Here is a 13,759-nt window from a genome sequence, read left to right as displayed (position 1 = left end):
GCCTCCGCACGGTGCCCGCGGCCGCCCGACGCGCGGGGGTGCGCAGCTCGCGGCCGGGGGCGCGGCCGAAGCCTCTGGAAGCCGGGCGCCCGCGTGCCGGCCCGGGCGGGACTTACCGCGCGCGGCAGCGGCGGCGGCGGCGGCGGCGGAGGAGGAGCGCGGGTGCGCCCGCCGGGTCCTGCGCAGCGGGTGCGGGCCGCGGGGTCGCAGGCCCGGGCGCCCCCGGGAGGCTGGGCGAGGCGGCCGGCGGAGCTGGCGGCGGCCCCGCGAGGCTCGGCTGGGCTGCGCTGCGCGCCGTCTGCGGCCCGGGCGGGCGCGCGGTGCGGGGGAGCTGCGAGCCGAGCGGCTCCGACGTCAGGGAGTCTCGGCTCCAAATAGGGAGCGAGGGCGGGGGCAGCGAGGGGAGGGACGCGGAGGAGAAAGGGCGGGCGGGCCCCGCGCGCGGCCGCTCCCTCCGGGCTGCGGCGCAGGAGGGGCCCGCGCGGCCGCCGTGGCCCCGGCCCGGCTCCGGCGCGGTCCGACGGCGCGGAGGAGCGCCCCAGGGCCGGGGCAGCGAGCGGGGCGCCGCGGCCGGTGCCGAGGCTGCCTCCCGAGTGTGTCTGCGCCGCGGCCTCCCTCCGCCCGGCCTCTCCCGAGTGCGTCGTGCCAGGCCTCGTGGTGACCAAGATGCCCCTTTAAGGGGCACTGGGCACCCCAGTCTTGGCCCGAGCCGCGGCCCTCCGAGTTCCGGGCGCTGGGAACGCGGCCTACCGGAGGGGGAGAGGGGGAGTCCTGCGGCGCGCCCGTCCTGCCCGCTCCCCCCAGCGCGCGCCCCGTTGTACCCCAGGGCCGCCTGGCCTCCGCCGGAGTCTGTCACTGGGCTTCCGATGGGCTCCAGGCGCTGGCTTAGCCGTGCCAAGACAGGAGAAGGATCTGGGAGCCCCGGGAGGCACGATGCTATTCGGAACGCCAGGAAGCAGACTCACCTCCTCCGGGGCTCGCAGAAGAGCGAAGGGGCCGTGTGTGCTGTGATCCCAACCCGGCGAGACACCAGCTCTGCCCCGTGACGGTGGCAGCGCAGGGACACCGCGTGGGCCCCGTCTGTGGGGCCTGGGGGGAGGGGTTGTTTTCGTGGCACGGTTGAGCCGTGTCCATGTGTTTCACCCGGCTTGGTGGGCGCAGCCCTGCTCGGCCGGTGTCGCGAGGTTGCTGAGCACCATGGTTGGCTCCTTTGGTGGCCTGCAGGTGACTCCCTCCGCTGGGCCCTCTCCAACTCAGCCGGCATCGCGAGGCCTCCAAGCTGTTGTCTACACGCTGTTCCCTCTGCCTGCGCTTCCCTCCCACCCGAGGAACCCCCTCTGCAAGCACCGGGTTGGGAAGTCTGGAGTGGTCCTGGGGCAGGGGTCCCTGCCCCCCGGAAGTGTGCCGCTCTCCCATCCGGCCTGGGCTCCTAGAAGGCACGGGGGGGGGGGGGGCGCTTATTGCCCAGTGCTCGGGGCTCACGGTGGGACCAGGCAAGGTGCACAGTGCGTTAGGTTGAGTGAGGTAATGACTGTCCCCCACCGTTGTAGCACAGATCAATACCTTCTTTTTATTGGTTGATTTTCATTTATTTGAGAGAGAGAGAGAGAAAGCTCCCATCCACTGGTTCATTCCCCCAAATGCCTGCAACAGTTGGGGCTGGGCCAGGCCAAAGTCAGGAGCCCAGAACTCAATCCAAGTCTCCAAAGTGGATGGCAGAGGCCAAGAATTCGAGCCATCACCTGCTGCTCCCGGCATGCACATCGGCAGGAAGCTGGATGAGAGAGCAGAGGCGGGACTCTGATGTGGGATGGGGCGTCTCCAGCACAGCACCGAGGTCCCGCCCTCAAAGTCTTCCCACGAGCTGTCACACAGCGCACGGGCACGCAAGCACTTCCCGTGTGCCTCGTCCCGTCAGAGCACTTCCCACTCGTGATAAACCTGCCGACGAACAGTAGCGCTGTCCCCGTTCCATGAGACAGTTCAGGCCCAGAGGGAGAGGCTACGTGGCCTGCCTGAAGTCACACAGGGTGCCGGCTGACGTCTGGCAGAGAACTACGTGCCACAGAAACCAGCCTCGTGGGCCACGGTGAGCACGTGGGAAGTACTGATGGCTTTGGGGCAGATGTGTGGCGTAGTGGGTAAAGCCACCGCCTGCAGTGCCAGCATCCCATATGGGTGCCAGTTCAAGTCCCAGCTGCTCTACTTCCGATCCAGCTCTCTGCTATGGCCTGGGAAAGCAGTAGAAGATGGCCTAAGTCTCCGGGCCCCTGCACCCGCGTGGGAGACCTGGGAGAAGCTCCTGGCTCCTGGCTTCGGATCAGCACAGCCGCAGCCATTGCGACCAACTGGGGAGTGAACCAGTGGATGGAAGGATGGAAGACCTCTCTCTCTCTCTCTCTCTCTGCCTCTCCTTCTCTCTCTGTATAACTCTGACTTTCAAATAAATAAACAAATCTTAACAAAAATAATAAATTGCTTGGACCAACATTTAAAAAAAATATTGATGTCTTTGCAGCTAAGGCTCGCCACCCCCACTCTCGGCGCAGCCCCTGGGCCCATTCCCACAGTCAGGAAGCCAGCTGCGGAGCCCAGTAAGCTTGTCAGATGGCACAGGGAGCCACCACTCATAGGAAGGTTCTAGAACAACCCAAAACCGCCTAGTCAAGAACTTGGGGTTAGGAGTTGAGTCACATCTACCTGGCGAGTGCCCCAGTGTGGGCAGGTGGCCTGGAAGGTGACTCTGACCATACCTAAGCCACAGCTACCTTTTTTTTTTTTTTTTTTTTTTTTTTTGGCAGGCAGAGTTAGACAATGAGAGAAAGAGAGACAGAGAGAAAGGTCTTCCTTTTTCCGTTGGTTCACCCTCCAATGGCCGCTGCAGCCGGCACGCTGTGGCTGGCGCATCGTGCTGATCTGAAGCCAGGAGCCAGGTGCTTCTCCTGGTCTTCCATGGGGTGCAGGGTTCAAGCACTTGGGCCATCCTCCACTGCACTCCCGGGCCACAGCAGAGAGCTGGACTGGAAGAGGAGCAACAAGGACAGAATCTGGCGCCCCGACTGGGACTAGAACCTGGGATGCCGGCACCGCAGGCGGAGGATTATCCAAGGGATCTGCTGTGCCGGCCACAGCTACCACTTTGTGGCAGGAGTCATGCTAAGCACCATGTCTGCTGTGTTCCTTTAACCCGTATCACAATCCCATCCTTGTTCCCATTTTACAGGCAAGAAAAATCAAGGCTCCAGAAAGTCCAGTGCCCTGCCCAGGATCACATAGGTAGTGACGGACAAAACCTGGACTTGAACTCTCAGACCTATCCACTCCCAAACCTGGGCTCCTGCACCCACGGCGCCCTCTTGGCTACCTCAGTGCCCTGCCCATGGGGCTGCCGTGGGGATGGCATGCCAGTGGGTCCAGAGTGGTGGGGCCCAGCGGGGAAGGCAGACCTGCTGTGTCAGAGTCTCCAGGCTCGAGGAGATGCACCTGGCTGGCAGCACTCTTCCAGCTGCCCCGACAGGCCTGGCTGGCACAGGGCACGGGCCTCAGGCCAGAGCCTACTGGCCCTGGGCCAGCCTCTTGGGGCCAAGGTAATGTGGGGCCCAGAGCTGGGGCTGAGGGCTGAAAGCCCCTCTCTCCAGCTCATTAGCGAACATCTGGGCTCGGGAAAATGACTGACCTGGAATGCGACGGGGCTGTGGGGAGCTGCCCCGCGCTGGAGGCCCTCCCGCAGGGCACAGGCTGCGGCCAGCTGCTTCCTCTAATCCCGTCAGTCTGGCCTCGACAGGGGTCCAAGCCTCTGCACTCTCGCTGGAGAAAGAGTAAAAACAAGCAAAAGGCCTCCCTTCCCAGGCCAGCCCGGGAGCCCGCGGTGGGCCGGTCCCTCCATCCGGCCAAGAGCATCCCCATGGCCAGGTCTGGAGCTGGGAGTGGCTCTCGGGGCTCGGCAGGCAGGGTTCTTGGGCTCGCGGCTTGGGGCTGACCCCTTGCTCCCTCACCTAGCGGCTCAGAACTCTGCATTTCACGTCCGAGCCTTGGTTTCTGTACCTGCGAAATGCGGTTGGTGAAGGTGTGTGGACCCGAGAGCTGATGCCAGGACTTGTTCATTCCTATAACAAATATTTATTGTGCCTACCTTGAGGGTATTTCCGAAAGCCCAAGGAAAATGTGATTAAAAATAAGTTTATTCTAATGCAAAAAAAAAAAACTTTTAAATCCATGCATGCATAGCTTTTCCATTATATAAATTTTCCATGCATTTCTTTTCTTTTTTTTTTTTTAAGATTTATTTGTTTGAGAGGCAGAGTCACAGACAGAAAGAGAGGTCTTCCATCTGTTGGTTCACTCCCCAAATGGCTGCAATGCCCAGAGCTGGGTGGATCCGAAGCCAGGAAGCAGGAGCTTCTTCCTGGTCTCCCATGCAGGTGCAGGAGCCCAAGCACTTGAGGCATCTGCGGCTACTTTCCCAGGCACATTAGCAGGGAGCTGGATGGGAAGTGGAGCAGCCAGGACTCGAACCGGTGCCCACGTGGGATGCCAGCTTTATAGACGGCAGCTTACCACATTAAGCCACAACACTGACCCCTGAGTTTATTTCTTCAGGTACCTTATCAGTCTCCTCTGGAATTAAATTGGAATTAGCAGCAAGATTGAAACAACTCCTTCCTGCTAGCTCCCAGCACCCCACCTTGTTTTTGAGCTCAGTTTTGTAAGACTCCTCGTGGGACCTGGCCTGACTCGCCGTCTATCTATGATAAAGCCATAGTGGTGGCTTCGGTCGCCTTAGCATGTACACAGGCCGTGCATGGACCCCCTTAGAAGTCTGTGCTGTTCATCCAAGGCTGGGAAAAACAAGGGCCGCCAAGGCTGCCGCTTTAGTCACGCCCCACAGGGATAGATGGTGGTCCCAATCTGGGGAAGTGACAGGGAATGCCTGCTCCACTGGGTTTGAGTACTGGTGAGGGGCGAGCCTATGAGAGGAACAACCCGTCCCACTGAACACAGGCCAGAGTAAGATTGGGGGGGACAGGGCTGGTGTTGTGACGAAGCGAGTTAGGCCACTCCCTGCAATGCCAGTGTCCCATATGAGCACCAACTTGAGTCCCGGCTGCTCCACTTCTGATCAGCTCCCTGCTCATGCACCAGGAAAACCAGCTGAAGGTGGCCCAAGTGTTTGGGCTCCTGTACCCACATGGGAGACCCGGATGGAGTTCCTGGCTCCTGGTCTAGCCCTGGCCATTGCAGCCATTTGGGGAGTGAACGAATAGATGGAAGATATCCTCCCCACCCCATAACTCTGCCTTTCAAATAAATTAATAAATTTTACAGGGGAAAAAAAAAGATTTTGGGAGAACAGTATGTGAGATGTCACCCAAAGGAAGATCCAATCCTTAGGAATAATTTTTGACACTAGAGTAATTTACTGGTGTCATGGAAATACAACTATGCTTCGGGTGTCCATAAGTGCAGTCATCATATAGAGTAAATACGATAGGCATAGAAAACCCTAAGTGGTGTTTTGGAAGGCGACAGAGAGAAAATACTGTGCTGAGTGACAGCTGTGAAGTGACTAAGTGAGGCATCCAATCGTTCTCAAACACAGAGGGAGGTTTTACTTGTATTTTGTACATTGGTGGCTAGATGAACCCATAGGTTTTCCGAGGAGGCTAAAGAATTAACCCAGTGTCTACGGCTACGGATGCACCGCCCACTGGTAAGATGCCGCCAGTGGCACGCTTGCCCCTTCGTGCAGCTGTACGTTCAGGCATCTGTTACAGTGGCTTGTAATTTGCCAATGCTGAAATCTTTATTATGTTTTGAGTCCAGTCAGTTAGATTTTACCAGGCAGATAAACGTTTGGTCCCTTGGTCTATCTCATTTTCATTTTGTATTTATGCTATTGGTCCTTCTGTCTCTGGGCAATGATAGTGTAACAGGTGAGAGACTGTCCAGTAATTACTGTGACCGACTGAAGCACTTCAACTTCAACCCTTATCATGCGAATCGAGTGTTGGGATGCAGGGTGCAGGATGCAGGGTGCAGGGTGCAGGATGCAGGATGCAGGGTGCAGGGTGCAGGGTACCAAAGAAGGCATCCGCTGAGTCTGATACTGTGTTCAGCATCCTCAGGGATTTGCGTTAGCAAGGAGCAGGGATGGGGGCTACTGAATGGACGGGAAACACTGGCTCATTTATGAGTAGAGGTCTTGGACTAACCTCCATTCCCCGTTAGGTTTTTGAGCTCTTAGAACAGGGGTGTTATAGGGGCTGCTACAGGGCTTTCAAAGGCCCTGAGATCTGAGGTTATGGCGTCCAGGCCTTAAAGGGTATGGTCGCTGGCACGGAAAAGAGGTAGGGTCTTTAAGGTAATCTTTACAGAGCAGCAGTAGAAGCCTGACCTGTCTTCCCTTCTGTGCCCTGTACCTGGGCTCAATCTCAGTCGCGTGAAAGCTAGGACAGGAAATTGTCCTGGAGCTATGAGGACAGTGGTACTCATTCAGGATAAAAGGAGGGGCCTGGGGCCTTCAGGCATAACCAAGAAAGCACAAGTAAAGAGGCAGGGTCGGGCTGGCACTCTGGCGCAGCAGGTTAAAGCCCCAGCCTGCAGCCTCGGTATCCCATATGGGCCCCAGTTCAAGTCCCAGCCGCTCCACTTCCTGTCCAGCTCCCTGCTATGGCCTGGGAAAGCAGTAGAAGATGGCCCAAGTCCTTGGGCCCCTGCACCAGCATGGGAGACCCAGAAGAATCTCCTGGATCCTGCCTTCAGATCAGCTCAGCTCTGGCAATTGCAGTCATTTGGGGAGTGAACCAGAAGATGGAGGATCTCTCTCTCTCTCTCTCTTTCTCTCTCTCTCCTTCTCTCTCTCTGTAACTCTGTCTTTCAAAGAAATAAAATAAATCTTAAAAAAATAAAAAGGGCAGGGTCCCCAGCTACAGCTCAGTCTACTGCTGAAATGCAGGACCATGGGTTTCCCTATCATACCAGTTGCACTTTTGGGGTGGGGGGCAGTGTTGGATTGCAGTGAAGGACAAAGAAGCTCCTGTGTCCAGGAGAAAACCCATCCCCTTGCCCTCCACTGTCAGCTACCCGGGGCTGCTGGAGGGTCATCGCACAGGCGCCCACGCCCAGGGCCCTTCAGTCCTGGTCTTCCAGGTTCTGTTGGGCCATGGTAGTGGGTGGGGCTGGTCCCTGGGGCCTTTGTTCCTGGGGGCAATCTGCCTTCCGGTGCCTTCGAGTGTCTTTCTTGCTATGTAGGACAGGTTCCCTGGGGTGGTCTTCTTAGGGCCCCTGTGCTCTCGGGAATAACAGCAGCCTAATGGAGCACCCTTAGGGTTCCCGGGGAGGGGGCAGCTATGCCTTTTCCTTAGCCTCCTCCTGATCCCGACCGTACAGGGCTGAGGCTGCACCTTTAACAGTTCCTGCAGGGTCTTGGTAAGTCTCAGGGCCTGCTTCCGCAGCTTCTACCACATTATCCAGAACAGACTGATAAATACATTTATCTTTCATAAGCAAGATCCCTTCCACTGATGCTGGGCGGAGGGGAGCGTGCTTGCCCAGGGCTTCCCTGAGCCTCTCTAAGACAGCCGAGGGGCTCTCCTCCTTTGTGTGGGCCAGAGTGGAGAACTTCACGTGATCCTCGTCCTCCTTAACCCTCTGAGTCTGCAAGTCTGCAGATGCCACACCCTCACGTTCCCCAGGGACTGGCACAGTCTCTCGCTTTGGATCCTCACGGGGAATTGCTTGCCGGTTGGCATAACGAGCCGGGCGCCGCTATCATCCAAATGAGTGGCCCCCCAGGAAGCATACAGGGTATCCCCAAGCTCCACAGCAGCCGCGAAGACCACCTCCCTTTCATTGTGAGTTGAAGTCTGATTTAAGAGCAAAAATGCATTGTTCCAGGTTAACTCAAATACCTGTGTCGAGTTTGAAAAGGCCCCAATGTATTTGTCCGGGACATCAGAGATTTACCTAGTTTTGCCTTAATCGGTTCTAAATCCTGAAGGGAAAAAGGGACCCGCACTTGAATCGGTCCAAACTCCCCATTTGGCCTTTCCTGTAAGGGACATCGTCTCGGGTCCACTCTCCTCTGCGGGGGAGGAGGCCAAGGAGGGAAGGGAGCCCGAGGCAGCTCTGGGTAGAGGGGACAAGCAGAGGGGGAGGAGAAGGGCCCCCTCCCCTGAGAGGGCTTCTCCAAGCAGCAGCAGGAGGGCAAGCCTTCTCCTCTCCTGGGCCTGTGGTCTTTCCGGGCCAGGTGGACAGGCAGGAGGGCCAGCCTCTAGAATTGTGGTTGTCCCCTTTGATGCGTTCCCACAGCGGGACCAGAAGTGACAGCTGCCAGTAGCTGGGGACTTAGCCAACATTTCTGACGCCTGTGAGGATTATCCCTCAATGCAAAGTTCTGAACGTGGGGGATTTCACACCATTTGCCCTCCCTTCTACAAAACAGATCCAATTGTAAGATGCTGTTCTAGTTTCTACTTCCCTCTGGTAGCCACTCTTCCCCAACTTCTAATGGACATTCCGGCCAGTCCCACCGGCACAGAAGGACCAGGGGCTTCTCCTGGAGGGCTTGCGGAAAGAGCTCCGATTCTTCACGGTGCATCCCAGTGGGGATGTGACTGTGAAGATGGCCCAGGTGCTTGGGCCCCAGCTATCCACATGGGAGACCTGGATGGAGTTCTAGGCTCCTAGCTTAGGCCTGGACCAGCCCCTGCTGTTACAGCCATTTTGGGAGTGAGCCAGGGAATGGAAGACAGAACTCCCTCTCTCTGCTTTCTTTTTCTCTTTTTTTTTTTTTTTTTTTTTTTTTTTTTTTTTTTTTTTTACAGGCAGAGTGGACAGTGAGAGAGACAGAAAGAAAGGTCTTCCTTTTCCGTTGGTTTACCCTCCAATGGCCGCCGCGGCCGGCGCACCGCACTGATCCGAAGGCAGGAGCCAGGTGCTTCTCCTGGTCTCCCATGGGGTGCAGGGCCCAAGCACTTGGGCCATCCTCCACTGCCTTCCCTGGCCACAGCAGAGAGCTGGCCTGGAAGAGGGGCAACCGGGACAGAATCCGGCGCCCCAACCAGAACTAGAACCTGGTGTGCCGGTGCCGCTAGGCGGAAGATTAGCCTATTGAGCCCCGGCGCCGGCCTTTTTTTTTTTTTTTTTTTTTTTTTTTTTGACAGGCAGAGTGGACAGTGAGAGATAGAGAGAGAGAAAAAGGTCTCTCTGCTTTCAAATAAATGAATCTCTAAAAATAAAAGTGTTGGGGGCTGGTATTGGCACAGCACTTCAGATGCCACTTGGGATGCCTGGATCCCATCTCAGAGTCCTGAGTTCCAGTCCCAAATCCACTTCTGACCCAGCCTCCTGCTAATGCCCACCCCGAGAGGCAGCAGACGCTGGCTCAAGTACCTGGGTCCCTGCCGCCCAGGCGGGAGGCCAGGACGGAGTTCTCAGCTGCTGGCTTCTGCTTGGACCAACCCAAGCCGTTGCAGACATTCGGGGCAAGAACCAGCAGGCGGCAGATCTCTGTCTCTATCTGCCACCATCTGTCTCTGATTCTCTGCCTTTCAAGTAAAAAACAAAACAAAACAAAAAAAAATGTGTTAGGCATTAAGCCCAAGTGGGTGATGTGATGGGGAGGGGACAGATTGATTGAGGAGCCTTGGAGACGTCTCAAAGAGGGAACTTTCAGGAGGAGCCAGGATCCAAGGAGATAAATGGGTGCAGGTGTTGCATCTGATGTGAACCCCGGGGACGTGTTCTCGCGACGAATGAAGTGTGAGGCCGATGAACGAGTAGACGGGGCGATCTCAGCAAAGCTAACAGAGTGGGCTAAGCCATCCACAGGGGTGCCGGTTTGTGTCCTGGCTGCTCTGCTTCCAATTCAGCTCCCTGCTAATATGCAGGGGAAGATGGCCTCTGCCACCCGCCTGGGAGACCCAGAAGAAGCTCCTGGCTCCTAGCTTCAGCCTGGCCCTGCCCTGGCCATTTGGGGGAGTGAGCCAGCAGATGGAAGCACTCTCTCTCTCTCTCTCTTCCTCTCTGTGTAACTCTGCCTTTCAAATAAATAATCTTTAAAAAAATTAAACAGCAAAGTTTACTGCAAGAGCAGTAACTATCTAGATAATATCTATCTAGACAGGAACTCCTGCTAACCAGGAGGGGGAAGGATTGCAGTGGAGCCTGGTAGTGGGGCTCTCTGTAGGACAGAAAGTTCTCTGGGACAGAGAAGGCCCTTATCTTACGGCCTGGCCAGGGAGTTGCTTCTCTGCACCACAGTCCCAAAGCTGGTCACGGGCATTTGACCACCATAAAGTGGCCACCTGGCCGTCTGTGTCAACCTTGGCGTCCGAACCTGTCTTCCCCATGAACAGATAAAGCCTTTGGCATGACAAGGCTTGTTTCTGGACTGGATCCATGCAGCCTTTTACATTATTGGCAGAGCCCTTTAAGCTCCCTGTCTCCCCAGGTGCTCTGCACACTTGCTGGGTAGCAGCACGTGCTGGGTAGGCTTCACGTGTATGAAGGCTGTGCACCCAGCACAGGAGAGGCACTGGAGTCAGAGTCCCTGGGTCGAATCCAGGCCGCAGCACAGAACGTGCTCACCTTGCTCGCGCATGCACTGGCTGCGCCTGGGTTTCCTCATCTGGAAGGCAGGAGTTTTAGTGGACACACACCCCCACCCCACCCCAGGCCCGCCAGGGTTGCTGTGGGAAGTCACAGAGACGTGCGCTTGGAGCAGAGCCTGGCGCGGGCTCTGGCTCTCGGAGATGGTAGCTACTATTGTTGAACTGTGTTCTTTCCCACAGAGGAAAAGGATTTGCCCAAGTTCACTCAGCAAGTTAGTAGCAGACCCGGGACCAACACCAGATGTGCTGACTCGAAGCCCATCCACCTCCCCTGTGGCCTCCTGCTTCTTCCTCCTGATGGGCTCGGAGGAAGCAGGAGGAGAAAGCAACCACCCCATCCTCCCAGCTCCAGGGCTGTGCAGGGCGCGGGGAGCGAGGACTTGGCCTGGACTGGAAGGCAGTAAGGAGGCCCTAAGGGCTAGGAGACCAACACTCAAGATGAGGGGTCAAGTGCTGAGAAAGGGGCGGGTGGTGCTGTGCGCATTTGCTGCTTGGGACGGGGTCACCCCCCCCTTAATGGGGCGCCTGGGTCCTCATCCCAGCTTCCAATCCAGCTTCCTGCAAATGCACACCCTGAGAGGCAGCGGGTGATGGCTCGAGTACCTGCGTCCCTGCCCCCCACGTGGCAGAACCGCACTGGATTCTCAGGCCCTGGTCTTGGTCTGGTCCCGTGCTGGCTGGTGAAGATTCCCCTCTCTAGGAAGCGGGGAGCTACAGGAAGAGCCAGGTGGACAGCTGACCAGCCCTTCTGCTGCAAGAGACAGTGGAGGGCGACAATTGTGGCAATTCCCTCTCCTGTAAAAATGACCACACACACACTGCCACACAGTGACAGCGATGGGGCGCTACGGGCTGGAGAGGGAGGCGGCCCGTCCCCAACCACTCGCCCTGCCCCCGCACTGGCCTGCTTCCCTCTCCCCCACTCCTCTCCCTGCCCCACGGGGCTGAAGTCTCTGCTTCTTTCCACTGGGGTCGGCCAGGTGACACCCTCAGGGGCCCAGATCCCTCAGGAACCCATGGCCACGCTGTGGGGTGAAGCCCAAGAACCAGGCTGCTGTGGGCGGGATAGGAGCAAAAGCACTCGGGCTGGAAGTTGGGCCAATGGAGCCCTTCATGCTGCCTGCGGGGTTCCACTCGCTTTGTTTCTGCAGCGCCCCCACACACCACAGAGAGAATTTGCCTTGTGTGATTGCTGAAGAGCCCACTGAACAGCATCTTCTCCCGTTCCAGATACATTCATTGGGGAAATTCCCCTTTAGGAACGTGGGAGTTGCAAGGGAAAGAGGGCGTGAAGTCATTTCACGCGTGTGTGTCTGCCCGGTCCTCTTCCTAGACAACCAGCCACTGGCCAGGGCACCCCGCCGCCATCTTTGTTCTCCATGAACCCGCCCTCCTGGCCAAAGGGGATTGGGCCCAGGTTGACACGTGACCCGGGCCGGGCCAATCAAACTGAGAAGCAGAGCGGCCGACTCCCACGCAGGGCGGGATTGCGGAGAACTGGGGCCGGGGCAGGAGCTGCTGTGTCCGCCCGCGGGAGCGTGTGTCCGGCGCAGGGCGAGCTGCCCTCCGAGGGGAAGGGGCCTGGGACATGTCGGGCAGAGGGAGAGCGCCCCGTGGCGGCTGATGCCGGCCCCCCGGCTTCCCCGTTCGCCACCGACCTGGGGCGTTGCAGGCCAAGCAGTTTTACAGCTGGTGTTGGGGCCGGGGAGGAGTGGAGAAATCATGATTGATGTGGCTGCTGATCAAAGTCTTGTGTTCTTTGCCTGCTAGCACTCTGTCTCCCAGTCTAATGGTTTTTCAGAGATTTATTTATTAGGGCCGGCGCTATGGTATCTTCACCTGCAGTGCCGGCATCCCATATGGCCACCAGTTCGAGTCCTGGCTGCTCCACTTCCGATCCTGCTCCCTGTTAATGTGCCTGGGAAAGCAGCGGAAGATGGCCCACGTGCTTGAGCCCCTGCACCCACCAGGGAGACCTGGAAGAAGCTTTGGATTGGCCCAGCTCTGACCGTTGCAGCCATTTGAGGAGTGGACCAGCAGATGGAAGCTTGCTCTCTCTCTCTCTCTCTCTCTCTGCCTTTCAAATAAATAATCTAAAAGAAAATTTATTCATTTGAAAGGCAGAGAGACACAGAGCAGGAGAGACATCTTCCATCCACTGATTCACTGCGAATGCCTGCAACACCCAGGGTAAGGGCCAAGCCGAAGCCAGGAGACTGGAACTCCATCCGGGTCCCCCACACGGGCACAGGGAACCAAGCCCTTGGGCCATCTTCTGCTGCTTTGCCAGGCATATTCGCAGGGAGCTGGATCGGAAGTGGAGCAGCCAGGACTTGAACCAGTTTCGTATGGGATGCTGGTATTGCAAGTAACGGTTTAACCCCCTGTGCCATGACGCTGGCCCCTTTCTCCCAGTCTTCTAAGTGGGTTAAGGAAACATCTTCCTGGTAAACCAAGTCGAACCTGGGTTCCATCCATGAACTCCATGGAGGCAGAAGGAAGTCAAGTCTGGAGCAGAGTGGCCCCTCATTTCTGCGATAGACTCTGTCTCCTGATATCACGATATCACGACTGATAAACTTCCAGTTCCGATGGGGGAGGGTCCGTTTGATCATGACTCCTTACACCATTGGTTATACTATAAGCGAGACACAGTTCACCTTCCTCCTCACAACTCAGCGTCTGACCTCACGTGTGCACTGCGTAACAGGAAGAGGGACCACAGCAATGGTGGTACAGTGAGACCCAGAGAGCCCCGGCGACGGTCTCATGATTACACGGTGACCCGGGGAAGCCTGCAGAACAGGGGATGCTCTACGGCAGGAATCGGGGGAGCCTTCCTCCGACTGCAAGTCACTGACCCATGGCACCACCGCTAAAAGAGCAAGTAGATTTAGGGGGCTTAAAAATATAGACAGCACTGAGCTCACCCTCTGCCCGGAAAAGTCGTAAGGCTGAAGCTATCACACAAATACTGTAGTAACAACGTACTCTGGGTCTCGATGGCCGTCAGAGCCCCTGGTGGCAGAAAAGGCTGAGGGTGGGGGGACGGATACCAGGGGGTGTGTGCAGAGAGACAGCGTCCGAGACCGGAGAACATGCACGTGGACAGAGCCTACGTCACTGTGCATTCGCACAGGAGCCCG

Source organism: Lepus europaeus, chromosome 5, assembly GCF_033115175.1.
Source record: "Lepus europaeus isolate LE1 chromosome 5, mLepTim1.pri, whole genome shotgun sequence".
NCBI classification, from domain to species: domain Eukaryota; kingdom Metazoa; phylum Chordata; class Mammalia; order Lagomorpha; family Leporidae; genus Lepus; species Lepus europaeus.
This window is presented reverse-complemented; position numbering follows the sequence as displayed.